Source organism: Adiantum capillus-veneris, chromosome 22 (assembly GCF_014529385.1).
Source record: "Adiantum capillus-veneris isolate H3 chromosome 22, ASM1452938v2, whole genome shotgun sequence".
Lineage (NCBI taxonomy): Eukaryota > Viridiplantae > Streptophyta > Polypodiopsida > Polypodiales > Pteridaceae > Adiantum > Adiantum capillus-veneris.
The window spans coordinates 16,977,551-16,995,382 of NC_140952.1; positions in this window are offsets into that span (position 1 = coordinate 16,977,551).

Below are 17,832 nucleotides of genomic sequence, written 5' to 3' on the forward strand. Positions count from 1 at the left end.
TATGTTATATTAGATTAGACTTAGGTTTATTTAGGTTTACCCACACACACACACACACACACACACACACACAAGAAGAAGAGAGTTTTAACGTCGTAGGAAACTATTCCAAAAGACGTTAAAGATTAGGTTAGATGTAGACTTACGTTAAATTAGATTTAGGTTTTTTTTTAGTTAGATGTACGTTTATTTAGATTTACGTTTATTTACGCTAGATTGAGTCCACGCAAGAATTACTTACGGTTTAGGGTTTAGAGTTAGACGAACAGTGAAAAGATCTACTATGAAAAGATGTTAAGATGCTGTGAAGTGCTACAGCTAGAGAAGAGGCAAAGGGGTTTTGTCCACTACATGCAGTATCATGTAGACGTGGGTCTGTAGATTTCTTCTACCCACAAATATAGGTATTGACCATTAAAGACGAGATTATAACCCGGTGGTTCTGATCTCCGTGCACCTCTAGACCGAGGTGTGCGGGGATTGGACATGACTAGAGAATGTGAGGTAAAGAGAGAGAGAGAGAGAGAGAGAGAGAGAGAGAGAGAGAGAGAGAGAGAGAGAGAGAGAGAGAGAGAGAGAGAGAGATAAGACGAAGAATGCCAATAGAATATTAAATTTGTTGTCCAGGTTATAAGATTTTTATCCTCATTATGAGTAGTGACGAGGATGTGGGACCGTCCAACCGAAACACCTATCTCTCAACGAGGGTCTTATGTCCTTGTAATCAATGCAAGCATGCTGTGCGACGGACAAGACGTGTTTCTTTGCAGCACGTTCGCGAATTTGGCGAGTTCGATCCATCTATTATAGATCGAGTTGTTGCCAATTATAACTCGTCGGACTCTGATGCTGGCCAACAAGCAGCAATCTTGCAACCCAATAGACGTGTTCGCGGGCGCTTTGGTCAAGCAGCATATGTGAGGCCACAAGATGTAGCCTATGACAGCTCGGGGGATGATCATGCAGAGCACATTCCCAACGAGGCAATGTTTGAGCCCGAGATTGATGAAATGATCGAGACGATCATGGATTCAGAAAGGCTTATCTATGATGATATGAAAAGTGAAGCCGATACGCCATTGTATAATGGAGCACGTATGTCTAGATTGAAAGCACTCCTGGTTCTTCTCAACATGCAGGCAAAGTTTGGATGGAGTGACACTAGCGTCACAGCGCTTTTCAGGTGATCTATTACAATTAGTTTACTTTAATAAAACTCTAAATGTATAATGATCTGATAGATTTTTACACGACTGTATCATATTTTTATGTTGTGTAGATTGCTGAAAGAGCACATACTACCAGCTGACAATGTGATGCCAGATTCCCGAGATGAAGCAAGAAAGATTTTGCGAAACTTGGGGATGGATTACAATTCTATCCACGCTTGTCCTAATGACTGCATTCTTTTCAGAGGGGAATACATAGACATGGAGAAGTGTCCGAAATGTGATTCCGAAAGATATCGAGTAGATCTCCACGGGACAAAAATTCCACAAAAGGTTTTGCGACATTTCCCTCTGCTTCCTCGCATCAAGCATTTCTTCGAATGTAAGTCCATGGCCGCCCTAGCATCATGGCATGAGGAGAATAAATCTTCGGATGGTGTGCTACGAATTCCTGCAGATTGCGTAGCGTGGAAACATATAGATGGAACATGGTCGGATTTTGCCAGGGAAGCTCGAAATTTGCGCTTAGGCCTGGCTATGGATGGCGTAAATCCATTTGGTCAAAGATCAACATCTTACAGTGTATGGCCCATTGTCATCGTCAACTACAACATTCCCCCGTGGTTGACTACGAAGAAGGGGCACCTATGGCTAAGCTTGATTGTGCCAGGGCGATATAAAGTGGGGAATATGGATGTGTATCTTCGTCCACTATTGGAAGAGCTACAACAATTGTGGATTGGCATAGAGGTGGTGGATATGAGCCGACACACAGGACGACGGAATGCTTTGATCAGAGGCATTCTAATGTGGACCATGCATGACTATCCCGGGCTAACAGAATGCTCAGGTGATCTATTGACACTCCTCACTCAGACACTGTAAATCTTGTTTTTTCCCATAGTTGATCTATTATCATGTGTATACATGTAGGGCTTCAAACAAGCGGATACAGAGCATGTGTCACATGTGGACCTAGACTGAATGCATGTAGCGCGCCCTCACTGAAGAAGCAAATCTACGAAGGTCATCAAGCGTATCTTCCAGAGAATCATGTGTTACGCGACGGCTTTTTGGGAAGAGAGCCACCAAGGATGTCTGCACAAGCATGGTTAGAGCAGAAGGAGATGTGCGATGACGGATTGCCTCCAGGGATGAAGAGACTATCTCTATGGTACGAGTTACCATACTGACCCTGACTCATGATCAATCACTTGCTCGATCCAATGCACATATTCAAGAATGTGGGTAATCTACTATGGGATCATCTGACCGGCAAGAAAGATACTTTGGGAGCCAGAGTTGACCTTAGAAATGTGGATTGTATGGAGCAATATTGGCTGCAAACAGCGTCTGATGGATCGATAAAACTCCCTAAAGCACCATGGATTTTCACAGGAGCCCAAGAACGCAAAGTAAAAGAGACCATTCGATCTTTGCGGACCCCCACTGGCGTAATGCACTCGCTCCGAACGTGTTTTACTAAAGAAGGAAAGCTTACCGGTTTGAAATCACACGATTGGCATAAAATGTGTCAGGTACGTTCATAGTGGACTTTAATATCAATTCTATCCACGCTTGTCCTAATGACTGCATTCTTTTCAGAGGGGAATACATAGACATGGAGAAGTGTCCGAAATGTGATTCCGAAAGATATCGAGTAGATCTCCACGGGACAAAAATTCCACAAAAGGTATTGCGACATTTCCCTCTGCTTCCTCGCATCAAGCATTTCTTCGAATGTAAGTCCATGGCCGCCCTAGCATCATGGCATGAGGAGAATAAATCTTCGGATGGTGTGCTACGAATTCCTGCAGATTGCGTAGCGTGGAAACATATAGATGGAACATGGTCGGATTTTGCCAGGGAAGCTCAAAATTTGCGCTTAGGCCTGGCTATGGATGGCGTAAATCCATTTGGTCAAAGATCAACATCTTACAGTGTATGGCCCGTTGTCATCGTCAACTACAACATTCCCCCGTGGTTGACTACGAAGAAGGGGCACCTATGGCTAAGCTTGATTGTGCCAGGGCGATATAAAGTGGGGAATATGGATGTGTATCTTCGTCCACTATTGGAAGAGCTACAACAATTGTGGATTGGCATAGAGGTGGTGGATATGAGCAGACACACAGGACGACGGAATGCTTTGATCAGAGGCATTCTAATGTGGACCATGCATGACTATCCCGGGCTAACAGAATGCTTAGGTGATCTATTGACACTCCTCACCTAGACACTGTAAATCTTGTTTTTTCCCATAGTTGATCTATAATCATGTGTATACATGAAGGGCTTCAAACAAGCAGATACAGAGCATGTGTCACATGTGGACCTAGACTGAATGCACGTAGGGCGCCCTCACTGAAGAAGCAAATCTACGAAGGTCATCAAGCGTATCTTCCAGAGAATCATGTGTTACGCGACGGCTTTTTGGGAAGAGAGCCACCAAGGATGTCTGCACAAGCATGGTTAGAGCAGAAGGAGATGTGCGATGACGGATTGCCTCCAGGGATGAAGAGACTATCTCTATGGTACGAGTTACCATACTAGCCCCGACTCATGATCAATCACTTGCTCGATCCAATGCACATATTCAAGAATGTGGGTAATCTACTATGGGACCATCTGACCGGCAAGAAAGATACTTTGGGAGCCAGAGTTGACCTTAGAAATGTGGATCGTATGGAGCAATATTGGCCGCAAACAGCGTCTGATGGATCGATAAAACTCCCTAAAGCACCATGGATTTTCACAGGAGCCCAAGAACGCAAAGTAAAAGAGACCATTCGATCTTTGCGGACCCCCACTGGCGTAATGCACTCGCTCCGATTGTGTTTTACTAAAGAAGGAAAGCTTACCGTTTTGAAATCACACGATTGGCATAAAATGTGTCAGGTACGTTCATAGTGGACTTTAATATCATTGCATAAAATGTGGACTTTAATATCATTGTTGCACATACTTTACAGTTTATTTTACCGGTTGCGATTGAGGGATGTTTGTCTCTCGACATCCGTAACACAATCTACAAAATTGCAAAGATGGTGCAATGGATCTCACAAAAGGAGATCAACGTAGACTCCATACCATTCGCCAAACTAAATGCTGCGGAGCTTGTATGCATGTTTGAGAAACATTTTCCTACTACAATGCTAACCATTCGGGTGCATCTTCTTGTTCACATAGTTGATGAGGTGGAAATAGCTGGCACAGTTCATTCCAGATGGATGTTCTTCTTAGAGCGTTTCATGAAAACGCTTAAGGGATATGTGCATCAAAAGGCACGTCCGGAGGGTAGCATGGCAGAAGGTTGGTTGGTGTCAGAGTCCCTAGTGTACATTGGAGAGTGGCTAGACGGATTTGGTAAATCCCGGGACACGCTATGGCGAACCATAGATGATGAGCGCATATCTGGGATTATCATGTGCAATCTCGGTGTTGAGAAGAAGATGACGGAAGATCTAGAGGCTAAAATCAACCGATTTTGCATGCTTCACAATCCAGTGATGCAAAAGTGGATTTCACAATATGAGGATGCAAAGCAAGAGCGACAAAGGGCACGAATCGAGTGGAGACGGGGAAGACGACCACCGATGCACTATCGGACGGTTCTCGAAGCCTACCAACCTTCATGAGCTTAAGATGGTTGCACAACCAATTGAAAAGCGCACAACAATGCGGTGACGAAGTGACTGAGGAAGAGTGGGAGTACTCTCGGGGTTGCGCGACCAAGGTAAGTTTGCAATGTACGACTAGCTAGTGACTTTATTTCTAAACGTTTGAACGGCCACTTATAATCTTTGTTCGTTGTAGTATAAGTCATACACAGCAACATGGTGTAAAGGTCGACATTTTAGGGTGGAACGAATCGACAAAAAGCGTTTTACTCAAGATTGTGGAATCATGGAAAAATTTGAATAGTCTAGTTGTAAGGTCTCTACTTTCAAATTTCACACAAGTTCTATTACGCAATTCAATTTTTTTAACCATCACTCATTATTTAAGATATTCAAGTTCAAATTATGAATCGTAGGTTGAAAAAAACTTAGAATTTAAAATTTACGCTACAAAATTCTGACATGTTTAATAGCTATATGAATCACTAACTAACTTATTGCAAGACTTATTTACTGATTGTAGAATTTTCTTTTACTACTGTAAAGTTAATATAAGACTGTAAAGTTTAACTTGAAAATGTAAAGTAAATTATCATTAAAGAAATAAATAAAATAATTATAAAGACAAAAGAATACATAGGGATGACAAATGAAGGCACATGGATCACATAGGAGGGGACAAAGTGGGACACACTATCACATGGAAAGGAGTGGCCTTATCTTTTGATGATAATGACAAAGTGGTCAAGCTCATGGGTACCACAAGGGTACCAAAAACGCGGATATGATTTTTGAAAAAAAATAAATAAAAAAATAAAAAAGTATTTTTTTATTAAATTTTTTTTTTAATTTTTTTAATTTTTTCTTTGGAAAAAAAAAAGTTGGACGTTTTTCTTTTTGCTATAAATAGAGCATCCATGCTCACACTTTGGACATAGAGATTGCCTCTATAGAGCTCACGAAGTGCTGCCACTTCTCTTAGAGAGAAGGCGTCCACAAACCACTAAGAGAGCAAAAACTCTAGTGGACTAATAAGGTGCGTATTAATTAAGCATTCAATTAACTTTAGGAATGATGTATGTGTGCTATCTCTTACTCTAATCTCTCTAATAGATTAGTAAGATTCAATTAGCCATGTGTGTATGTGTGTGTGTGTGTGCTATCTCTTACTCTAATCTCTCTAATAGATTAGTAAGATTCAATAAGTTATGTGTCTGTGTGTGCTATCTATTATTACTCTAATCTTCTAATAGATTAGTAAGATTCAATTAGCTTTAAGAAGGATATGTGTGTGTGTGTGAGTGTGTTATCTTTTACTCTAATCTCCCTAATAGATTGGTGAGATTCAATTAGCTTTAGAAAAGTACGTGTGTGTGTACTCCTTTACTCTAATCTTTCTAATGGATTAGTAAGATTCAATTGAATTTAGAAAAGATGTGTGTGTTTTCTTTTACTCCAATCTCTTTAAGTATATCTACTCTCTCTAGTTACTAGATCTTCACTATTAACTTATGTATAGTTAATTGAAAGTTAATACATAAGAGAAATCATCATATTCTTATTATACATGATGAGATTCTCATTCACCAATGTTATTATCAATTAGGTTAAATAGAATTTTGAATAATACTAAAAATTGATTTAGTTGAAGTATAGAAATTAAAGTTAGAATTGGATTAGAAATGTCATGCATAAAAGTAATGCATTCCTAAACTTTCACTCGTAATTTACACACTTAATTTTTGATTAATTAAGATTAGCAAATATTTGATGTATAGAAATTAGATGTAGAACAACAACACTAAGTGTGAATCCGAGTTGGCGTGAGTTCAAATTACAGACTCTCTTTAAAAACAAGGAGATTACTAGGGAAATTGACCAATTTAAAGTTCTAAGTGTATAACATAAGTGTAGTACAAAAAAAAATGGCTCCAAAGCGTGCTCAAACCCAAGACGCTAATGATCATGAAGCTGGTACAAGTAACGGTGGAATCCCTGCGAAAAATGCTATGTCTCCACCAATCGGACCAATCGGAGCTATGGTACAGGTTAGTATTGCAGTTTCAAGTTATGCAGCATTGCATATGCGAGACCATAGGAATATATTATTTACCTTATGAAAAGAAAACACGGACCGAAACCACGGGGCTTAACCCCAAGAAACGCGTCATATGTTTGACAAGTAGGAAAGATTGTCTGGTTAAACTGGTTGCTATAGGAAAGAATGTTTGTCCAAAACCTTCGGTATGGTTTCTCTCAAGTCTCTCTACTTATTAGCGCTGGTATTATGTGGCAGTTGCCGAGGCGTGAGATGACGCCCAGGATGGCACCACTGATGCTGTGGTGGGAGTACACCCAGATCAGCCCAGCTGGATACTGCAGTTTTGTTTTGCCGTGGCGTGAGGATGACGCCCAGATTGGCACCGTTGTTGCTGTGACGGGAGTACGTCCAGATTAGCACAACGAGTACTTGTCGAGCGGTATGGAACGCTCATGAGGACAAGGGTTTTTATAAATAATGTATATACCGATCGGACATAATAGCGCCAGTAGAGATTCTTGAGTGAATCTAATCCAAGGGTTGTTGGTTTAAAATTGGACGACTTCTTGTTTGACAATTGTTTGTAATACTGTTTGAAGGGCTGGTTTAACGAACCAGTATCATAAATAAAGTAAAGGAACATGTATGTTTAAACAGTGTGGTAGTAATTAGATAACAAAAGAAGGGTGAGTGTGGTGTGGAAAGTGGGAGAATGATACCCCGACGGTATCATTCTATGGACGGGTGGACCCGATGAGTCGGGTAACTTTCCAATGCTAGAATTTGTTTTTAGTCATAAATCTTAAAAGAGACAAACCTTGGCGGCCGTGCTTCTGAAACATGGAGAAAAAAGCGCACAGGTTGGCCACTCTAAGATTTATACTTTTAGGTATAATTGATTATAGATAGTTTTTAGATAGGGTTATGGTGGTCCCGCTCCGCCATAGCGAGATAGGACCAATCCTTCACTAACGGTTCATGCCCGTGGCTACGTAGTAGCTAAGGCAATGTCCGTTGGTTTTTCCTTATCAGGATTGGAGACCTATCAAAGGTACTCCGCTTCTCTTGACAAGGGGCAGGGACCTCACACTGGTATTAGAGCCTAGGTTAAATCTTGGGGAGATTTTTAGATTGATGTTTGGATATTGAAGAATGCGAATGTTTGAAATAATTGAAGAACCTAGAAAAATTGTTTTGAGTTTTTATATGGTATTGAAGACTGAACTTTCCTGGTACATGAAAATGTTCATTCAGCCTACCAGAAATTCCAGGTGTTCACCATCATGTTTGAAAATGCATGCCAATCACCAAATTATCAGTTTCGAAAAAGGGTGATGATGATTTTGGATAGGGTGTTTGCACCACCTATTCCAAGGGTGCATAGAGGATGGTGTATCAACTGGAGTCCATCTGGAGGAATCTATACCATCGATGCTGACAAGATATGGTGCATGGATACCAATCTGAAGAAACTTCGTTGGGCAGAGGAGTTAAAAGTCATCGAAGTGTATCTTTTCATTGGTACTAAGAATCCAAATGCTACCATTACCTTGGGAGGAGAAAAGATATCTCAGACTCAATGGGTCTATAACCAAGTTACAAAAGTTATCCATGGTGGTAGGATTCGACCCATATGTGTATCTCGTAGATTTCAAGGGTCAAAGGAAACTTATTATTTTGATCCTTTAGCCTATCCTTTTGTAGTCACTAAACTCAAAATATAGAGACATTACAATCGTTGTACCTAAAGACTACCAACCTTGGTAGTAAATAATGTGTATATAAATAAAGTTGGATTAATATTATCTTTTGTTTGTATTATTGTCTGATCAAGTCTTGCCTTAAAGTGGATTAAAGTTAGAGTATCCAATAAAGTTTCACTTAATCTATATTGCACAGAGTGCGGTGTATACATCTCTTCTAGAGAAAAAGCTACTTCTCAAGCAAGCTAAACTTCCCTCTTTCAAAGGGGAAGGAGCCCTAGTTGAGCGTGATGCAGAAGTGTGGCTCGAAGAGATGGAGGATTGTTTTGTTGCTGCTGGTACTACTCCCGATAACCAGGCAATGTTGGCTATGTTTCGTCTCACGGGGGATGCCAAGCTTTGGTGGAAACAACACTGCAAAGATAATCAAGTAGCTCAAAACACTCAAACTTGGGAAGACATTAAGTATGCTGTCAAAGGACGTTATCTTCCACCTGCACACGAATCCCTTAAGATGAATGAATTCTTCAACTTACGTCAGTTTCATCTTACAGTGGAAGAATACTACTCCAAATTTGTAACTCTTAGGCGCTATGCTCTGCCAATGACCGCAGATCAACAAGTAGCCCGTTTCTGCCAAGGGCTAAATTCTCCTTTAAATACTCGTCTAGAAGCCATGAGGCCTGTAAATTTGCAAGATGCTCTTTTAAGAGCTAAACCCTTAGCTAAAGAGATGTCAAACTCTCAAAGGGTACGAAATGGAAATTTAAGGAATGCTGGAAGGAGAGGACGGCCTATGATGTGGAACCAAAGGCAAGTTTACCCAGTTCACCAAACTCATCCAATAGTTGCAGCTTCAGCAAATGGAGCTCAAAATGCAGATCTTAGATGCTATGAATGCAATGAGCTAGGACATTTTAGGAATATATGTCCGAGGCGAGTCTCCACAACAAATACACCTAATCGAGCTAGAGGACGAGGCCAAATAATAAATCGTGGAGGAAGAAATGGAGGACGAGGTTGAGGGCGCGAAATGGCTGCTAGAGTCAATGCTATCATAGGAGAACCAACATTGGGAGAAGAACAAGAGGAAAGAGCAACTCTACATGCTGCAATTGATAACCCAAGAGCAAGACAACAATATGCTGTCATTCAAACACCTACAACTCACCAAGGTGAAAAATTTGAGCTTCTTATTGATTGTGGTAGTACTCATTCTTTCTTGTCACCTAAATGTTTAAGGAGGTTAGGACTTAATCAACATCCTACAAGAAAGATGAGAGTTGAATTAGCCAATGGAAAGGAGGTGTTATCTCAGTACACTGTGGGCAAAATAGATTTCAAGTTGGGAGAATACTCTACTTCTGCTACTTTTCAAACGTTACCCATAGGAATCTATAACGGAATTCTTGGAATGGATTGGTTAGCCAGTCATAATGCCAATATCCATTGTGCCCAAGGAAGTGTTACTTTTGTAGACAACCTAGGTCAAGAAGTCACTATTCAAGGCCAGAATGGACGACCAAAAGCTTACTTGGTCAAAGCTAATCGTCTTTTGAAAGGGTTACGCAAGGGTCAACAAATTTTTGTAGTCAAGCTAAACAAAGTAGAAAAATCTTCTTCCAACCCTGAACCAATGTGGCTAGAAGAATTTTCGGGTGTTTTCCCCAGTGAACTTTCTGAACTACCACCACCTAGGGAGGTAGACCATGAAATCAAAATTTTTCCAGGTAGTGAACCAGTCTCAAGAGCGCCGTACAAGATGTCACTTCCAGAGGCTATAGAACTCAAGGAGCAGCTCAAGCAGTTGATTGAGCAAGGGTTTATCCGACCTAGTACATCTCCATGGGGTGCACCTGTTCTCTTCCAAAAGAAAAAGGATGGCTCTCTTCGACTTTGCATAGATTATAGGGGCTTAAATCAGGTTACCATCAAGAATAAATATCCAATTCCTCGTATCGATGAGATGCTGGACAGATTACATGGAGCCAAAATATTCACAAAGATCGATCTTCGATCTGGCTATCATCAAATTCGAATCCAGGAGGCTGATATCTCCAAAACAACTTTCAACACTCGTGATGGTCATTACGAATTTACAGTGATGGCTTTCGGACTTACGAATGCTCCTGCAACTTTCAATCGTCTGATGCACGATATCTTTAGAGAATTCTTGGATGATTTTGCCCTAGTATTCTTTGACGATATCTTAATTTATTCCAAATTAGAGGAAGAGCATGAGGGACATGTTAGGAAAGTGTTAGAGCTTTTACACCGAAATAAGTTGTATGCAAAGAAAAGCAAATGTATCTTCTTTAACCCTAAGGTCTATTACTTAGGGTTTATCATTTCACCTGAAGGAGTCTTTGTTGACCCTGACAAAGTAAAAGATATTGTGAAATGGCCTCAACCCACTTCACAAACCGAAGTTAGAGTGTTATTAGGTATCACAGGGTGGTACAGGATTTTTGTAAAGGACTATGCTCTTAAAGCTGCACCACTAACCGACTTGCTAAAGAAAGGAGCAACGATACTTTGGGAAGAAAAACATGAATCTTGCTTCAAACAGCTTAAGGAGTATCTTGCTTCAGAACCTCTCTTAAAACTTCCAGACTTCACCCAAGAATTCGAGGTGATCACAGATGCTAGTAACCTTGCATTAGGAGGAGTCCTTACTCAAGAAGGAAGGCCTCTAGCTTATACTTCTCGGAAGCTTAGGATTCATGAAGTGAATTATGCTACACATGATTTAGAATTGCTAGCAGTTATTCATGCTCTCAAGCTATGGAGACATTATCTATTGGGACGCAAATTCCAGTTGGTAACAGATCACAAGAGTCTTAAGTGGATTTTTACCCAACCTAACCTTAACATGAGACAGAGGAGATGGATAGAGCTCATGCATGAATATGATTTTGATATTAAATTTAGACCAGGTAAGGATAATGTTGTGGCAGATGCCCTAAGCCGTAAAGATTTTCTGGGGGCAATTTCCATGGCTAACAACCCTATTTTAGACAAGGTCTCCTATGCTGCTGTCAGAGATGCAGATTACCAGATACTTGCTAGTATCCTACGTGAAGAGAGGGTATCATCAAATCAGCCTAAACCTCTACATTACTCCTTAGAAGACGGGAAAATTTACTATAGGAATCGACTATGCATACCTAAGTATTCTACCCTAAGGAATGCTATCCTATATGAAGCACATGATGGCCCAACTTCAGGACATCCAGGTTATGCCAAAACCATCAATGCAATTCCCAGAAGTTACTATTGGCAAGGTATGAAGGGTGATGTCCTTCGCTATGTCAAGCAGTGTTTGTCTTGTCAAAGGATTAAGGCAGAGAGACTAAAGATGCCAGGTAAATTACATCCTTTAGATATTCCACAAATGAAATGGGAATGTATTAGCATGGACTTTATCACCGGGTTTCCTTCTGTCCAAGCTGGCTATGATTCAATCATGGTCATAGTCTACTTGCTTACTAAAGTGGCTCACTTAATCCCAGTCAAGACAACCTTTACAGCTTCAGATATTGCTCGTCTGTTTGTGAAGGAGGTTTTCAGAATTCATGGTTTACCCAAGAGGATTGTCAGTGATCGTGATGCCAAGTTTACTTCAAAGTTTTGGGTATCATTGTTTCAAGCTATTGGAACCCAATTATGTTTTAGTACTTCTTATCATCCTCAAACTGATGGCCAAACTGAAAGAGTTAATCAAGTAATTGAAGACAATGTCCTTAGAGCCTACTGCAATAGGGAACCTCGCAAGTGGATTTAATACCTACCCTTGGTAGAGTATGCATACAATTCCTCTACTCATCGAAGTATTGGAATGACACCTTTTAATGCTCTTTATGGTCAAGAATGTTTATCACCTCTTAACTTTTCTGACCCCACTATAAGGGTAGAAGCCTCAAAGAAAATGCTTGAAGAAATGGAAGCTCAAACCAAAGCTATTCGAAGGGATATTCAAGCGGCTCAAGATCGACAAAAGAAGTACGCCGACTTAAAAAGATCTGATTGGATTTTCAAAGAAGGTGACAAAGTTTTCTTACGAGTAAAGCCCAAAAAGAGAAATCTATCTCTCGGAAGGTATAAGAAGCTTAGCTACCGATATTGTGGACCTTATGAAATAATCAAGGTTGTAAGTGATCAAGCTTATAGACTAAAACTCCCTTCTCATCTCAAAGTGCATGATGTATTTCATGTAAGTCTGTTAAAACCTTATGTATATAACCCTGACCATGTCCTTCATGATGAGCAAATCATTTTACCTGCTCAAGATGTTCTACAACTCCAGCCTGATACTATCCTAGAAACTCGAGAGAGAAAGCTTAGGAATAGATCCATCAAAGAACATCTTATCTTATGGAAGGATTTCCCTATAGAAGATGCTACTTGGGAAGATGAGACATCCCTTCTTAAGGATTACCCTTCACTGTTCTTGAGATGAGGACATCTCAAATTCTAAGTTGGGGAGATTGTAAGGTCTCTACTTTCAAATTTCACACAAGTTCTATTACGCAATTCAATTTTTTTAACCATCACTCATTATTTAAGATATTCAAGTTCAAATTATGAATCGTAGGTTGAAAAAAACTTAGAATTTAAAATTTACGCTACAAAATTCTGACATGTTTAGCTATATGAATCACTAACTAACTTATTGCAAGACTTATTTATTGATTGTAGAATTTTCTTTTACTACTGTAAAGTTAATATAAGACTGTAAAGTTTAACTTGAAAATGTAAAGTAAATTATCATTAAAGAAATAAATAAAATAGTTATAAAGACAAAAGAATACATAGGGATGACAAATGAAGGCACATGGATCACATAGGAGGGGACAAAGTGGGACACACTATCACATGGAAAGGAGTGGCCTTATCTTTTGATGATAATGACAAAGTGGTCAAGCTCATGGGTACCACAAGGGTACCAAAAACGCGGATATGATTTTTGAAAAAATATATATATATATATATTTTTTAATTAATTTTTTTTTTAATTTTAATTTTTTTTTAAAAAAAAAAAAGTTGGACGTTTTTCTTTGTGCTATAAATAGAGCATCCATGCTCACACTTTGGACATAGAGATTGTCTCTATAGAGCTCACGAAGTGCTGCCACTTCTCTTAGAGAGAAGGCGTCCACAAACCACTAAGAGAGCAAAACCTCTAGTGGACTAATAAGGTGCGTATTAATTAAGCATTCAATTAACTTTAGAAATGATGTATGTGTGCTATCTCTTACTCTAATCTCTCTAATAGATTAGTAAGATTCAATTAGCCATGTGTGTATGTGTGTGTGTGTGTGCTATCTCTTACTCTAATCTCTCTAATAGATTAGTAAGATTCAATTAGTTATGTGTGTGTGAGTGCTATCTATTATTACTCTAATCTTCTAATAGATTAGTAAGATTCAATTAGCTTTAAGAAGGATATGTGTGTGTGTGTGAGTGTGTTATCTTTTACTCTAATCTCCCTAATAGATTGGTGAGATTCAATTAGCTTTAGAAAACTATGTGTGTGTGTACTCCTTTACTCTAATCTTTCTAATGGATTAGTAAGATTCAATTAAATTTAGAAAAGATGTGTGTGTTTTCTTTTACTCCAATCTCTTTAAGTATATCTACTCTCTCTAGTTAGTAGATCTTCACTATTAACTTATGTATAGTTAATTGAAAGTTAATACATAAGAGAACTCATCATATTCTTATTATACATGATGAAATTCTCATTCACCAATGTTATTATCAATTAGGTTAAATAGAATTTTGAATAATACTAAAAATTGATTTAGTTGAAGTATAGAAATTAAAGTTAGAATTGGATTAGAAATGTCATGCATAAAAGTAATGCATTCCTAAACTTTCACTCATAATTTACACACTTAATTTTTGATTAATTAAGATTAGCAAATATTTGATGTATAGAAATTAGATGTAGAACAACAACACTAAGTGTGAGTCCGAGTTGGCGAGAGTTCAAATTACAGACTCTCTTAAAAAACAAAGAGATTACTAGGGAAATTGACCAATTTAAAGTTCTAAGTGTATAACATAAGTGTAGTACAAAAAAAAATGGCTCCAAAGCGTGCTCGAACCCAAGACGCTAATGATCATGAAGCTGGTACAAGTAACGGTGGAATCCCTGCGGAAAATGCTATGTCTCCACCAATCGGACCAATCGGAGCTATGGTACAGGTTAGTATTGCAGTTTCAAGTTATACATCATTGCATATGCGAGACCATAGGAATATATTATTTACCTTATGAAAAGAAAACACGGACCGAAACCACGGGGCTTAACCCCAAGAAACGCGTCATATGCTTGACAAGTAGGAAAGATTGTCTGGTTAAACTGGTTGCTATAGGAAAGAATGTTTGTCCAAAACCTTCGGTATGGTTTCTCTCAAGTCTCTCTACTTATTAGCGCTGGTATTATGTGGCAGTTACCGAGGCGTGAGATGACGCCCAGGATGGCACCACTGATGCTGTGGTGGGAGTACACCCAGATTAGCTGAGCTGGATACTGCAGTTTTGTTTTGCCGTGGCGTGAGGATGACGCCCAGATTGGCACCGTTGTTGCTGTGACGGGAGTACGTCCAGATTAGCACAACGAGTACTTGTCGAGCGGTATGGGACGCTCATGAGGACAAGGGTTTTTATAAATAATGTATATACCGATCGGACATAATAGCGCCAGTAGAGATTCTTGAGTGAATCTAATCCAAGGGTTGTTGGTTTAAAATTGGACGACTTCTTGTTTGACAATTGTTTGTAATACTGTTTGAAGGGCTGGTTTAACGAACCAGTATCATAAATAAAGTAAAGGAACATGTCTGTTTAAGCAGTGTGGTAGTAATTAGATAACAAAAGAAGGGTGAGTGTGGTGTGGAAAGTGGGAGAATGATACCCCGACGGTATCATTCTATGGACGGGTGGACCCGATGAGTCGGGTAACTTTCCAACGCTAGAATTTGTTTTTAGTCATAAATCTTAAAAGAGACAAACCTTGGCGGCTGTGCTTCTGAAACATGGAGAAAAAAGCGCACAGGTTGGCCACTCTAAGATTTATACTTTTAGGTATAATTGATTATAGATAGTTTTTAGATAGGGTTATGGTGGTCACGCTCCGCCATAGCGAGATAGGACCAATCCTTCACTAACGGTTCATGCCCGTGGCTACGTAGTAGCTAAGGCAATGTCCGTTGGTTTTTCCTTATCAGGATTGGAGACCTATCAAAGGTACTCCGCTTCTCTTGACAAGGGGCAGGGACCTCACACTAGTCGACGATGTTCCTCTGATGCAGATCTTGTGGTGGCGGAACTCACTTACTTCGGCACGCTGCAAGAGATTTTGAGGATCGATTACAGAGGATTTTTTGTCGACTTGTTCGACGTGCAATGGTTCAAGATAATCATGAAGGGTCGCAACGCTACTGTGCGTAGAGGAGAGTCTGGTTTTCTTGAGGTGGATTCTACTAAGAAATGGACTGACCTAAGAGACACTTTCGTACTACTCGAGCATTGTGAACAAGTAAGTATGTAAATAGTTAACATCCCCCTTTTACAAGTTATGTGCTTGAAATCTCTCATGTAAGTTATGTGGCTCTGGCAGGTAATATTCATCCTACAAAGTCTACATCAAACTGGTGGTACGTCATAGAGGTAGCCCCTCGTAGTGCAAGGACGTATGAAGGCTACCATGTGCCAATCACAACGGCATCAATGGAGGAGATCAGAGAAGATGCTCAATCAGAAGCCGCTGCGGTGGTGCCAGACGAGCATCAAGATGCTACTACTCTATATGGGGTGCATGCAGAGGAGCTACAAAATGAAACAGAGGATATGTGTTTAAACGAAGAGCTCTATATAGATATAGGAAGCTATGCTGAGTTATGCGAGGATGAGAGAGAGATCTCTTAAAGCCACAAATATTGTATTTGAACAATTTTGCTCCGTGTTGCAAAAGCTCTGGCTCTCTAACTACCTTCCATGGTGTATAACGCTATTTTCTACTCGCGCTCACATCTTTTGATTGAAAATTCTGAGTTTTCGACTTGCCTCTTCTATCACTCAATTCATAGCGTCATTGTATTTATATGCGTCATTTCGTCATTCAATATTAAGTTTAAATATTTGTGTGTTTAATGCAGGTATGGATGATGAGGAGTTTCTTTCTTCTTTGTCACCGCAGCAGAGACAATGGTACGTGGAGCTTCATCGCTCTGGCGCATCATCGCGCGTTCCTACTCCATCCGCATCTCCCTCTATTTCGGAGCATTCCGCGCGCTCCGAAGCTTCGGCGTTGACGAGACGAGCTTCACACTCGTCTAGACACCAGCGCTCTAGTGGTGGCGGTGGCGGTTGTTGTGGGGATTCCGCCACCGATGCCTCCACACCGCCTCGTGTTCGACGAGGCTCTTTACCCTCCCCTTCTTTGCCAGCCCCCACACTAGCCACAACATCGCCATCTACGCCACGTTTTGCACGGCTGACTGTTCCTAGCAGCTACACACCTCTACCTACTCCGCCAGGAGCCACCCCACTCGACACTCCTTGCTTCGGGGCCCAAACGCCAGTGGAGACACCTGACGTCCGTACCCCCATCGACACGCCACTAGAGACCCCTGCCGGGACACCCACGGTTCATGCGTCATCGGCCAGAGGGCTTGCCTTAATCCGTCAACTTCAGCGGTGACATCATCATGGATGATGACGGCAAGAAGGTGATCTCGCGCATGCGTGGTCTTTGCTCTCAGCTGTTTAGACACTACATACTAAACAAATGGAGTGAAGTACCAAGTGATTTAAAAAACAGAGTCATCAACATACTTCATGATGAGTTTCCCGTTCCAACACGGGATCAGCGCTTCAATGAAGACCTGATGAAGATTCGAATGCGCGAATACTGCAAACACAAGCGTTCCAAAGTGCAAAAAGCAATCAAGAATGGGTGGAACAGGCCAGATTGGCTGGCCAAAGAAGATTGGAAGAATGCGAAGAAAGCAGCGCGCCAGAATCCCGACAAGTGGAAGCAACAAAAGGATGCAGCCAGAGCGCGAGTAGAGGTAGGGAGCTCGCACCACTTGGGGAGCGGTGGATGGGCATCATTTGAGGCCGATTTTGTAAGTGTTTTCACATTGCTCTTTATGTTCGATAGTTTAGGGTTTATGAGTTTTTTAATTCTAACATAATGAATTCTTTGTATGTTTTGACAGTGGTCGATGACAGGACGTGATCCCACACCGTACGAGCGCGAGTACACAGGCAGGAAGGGCTTAAATGCC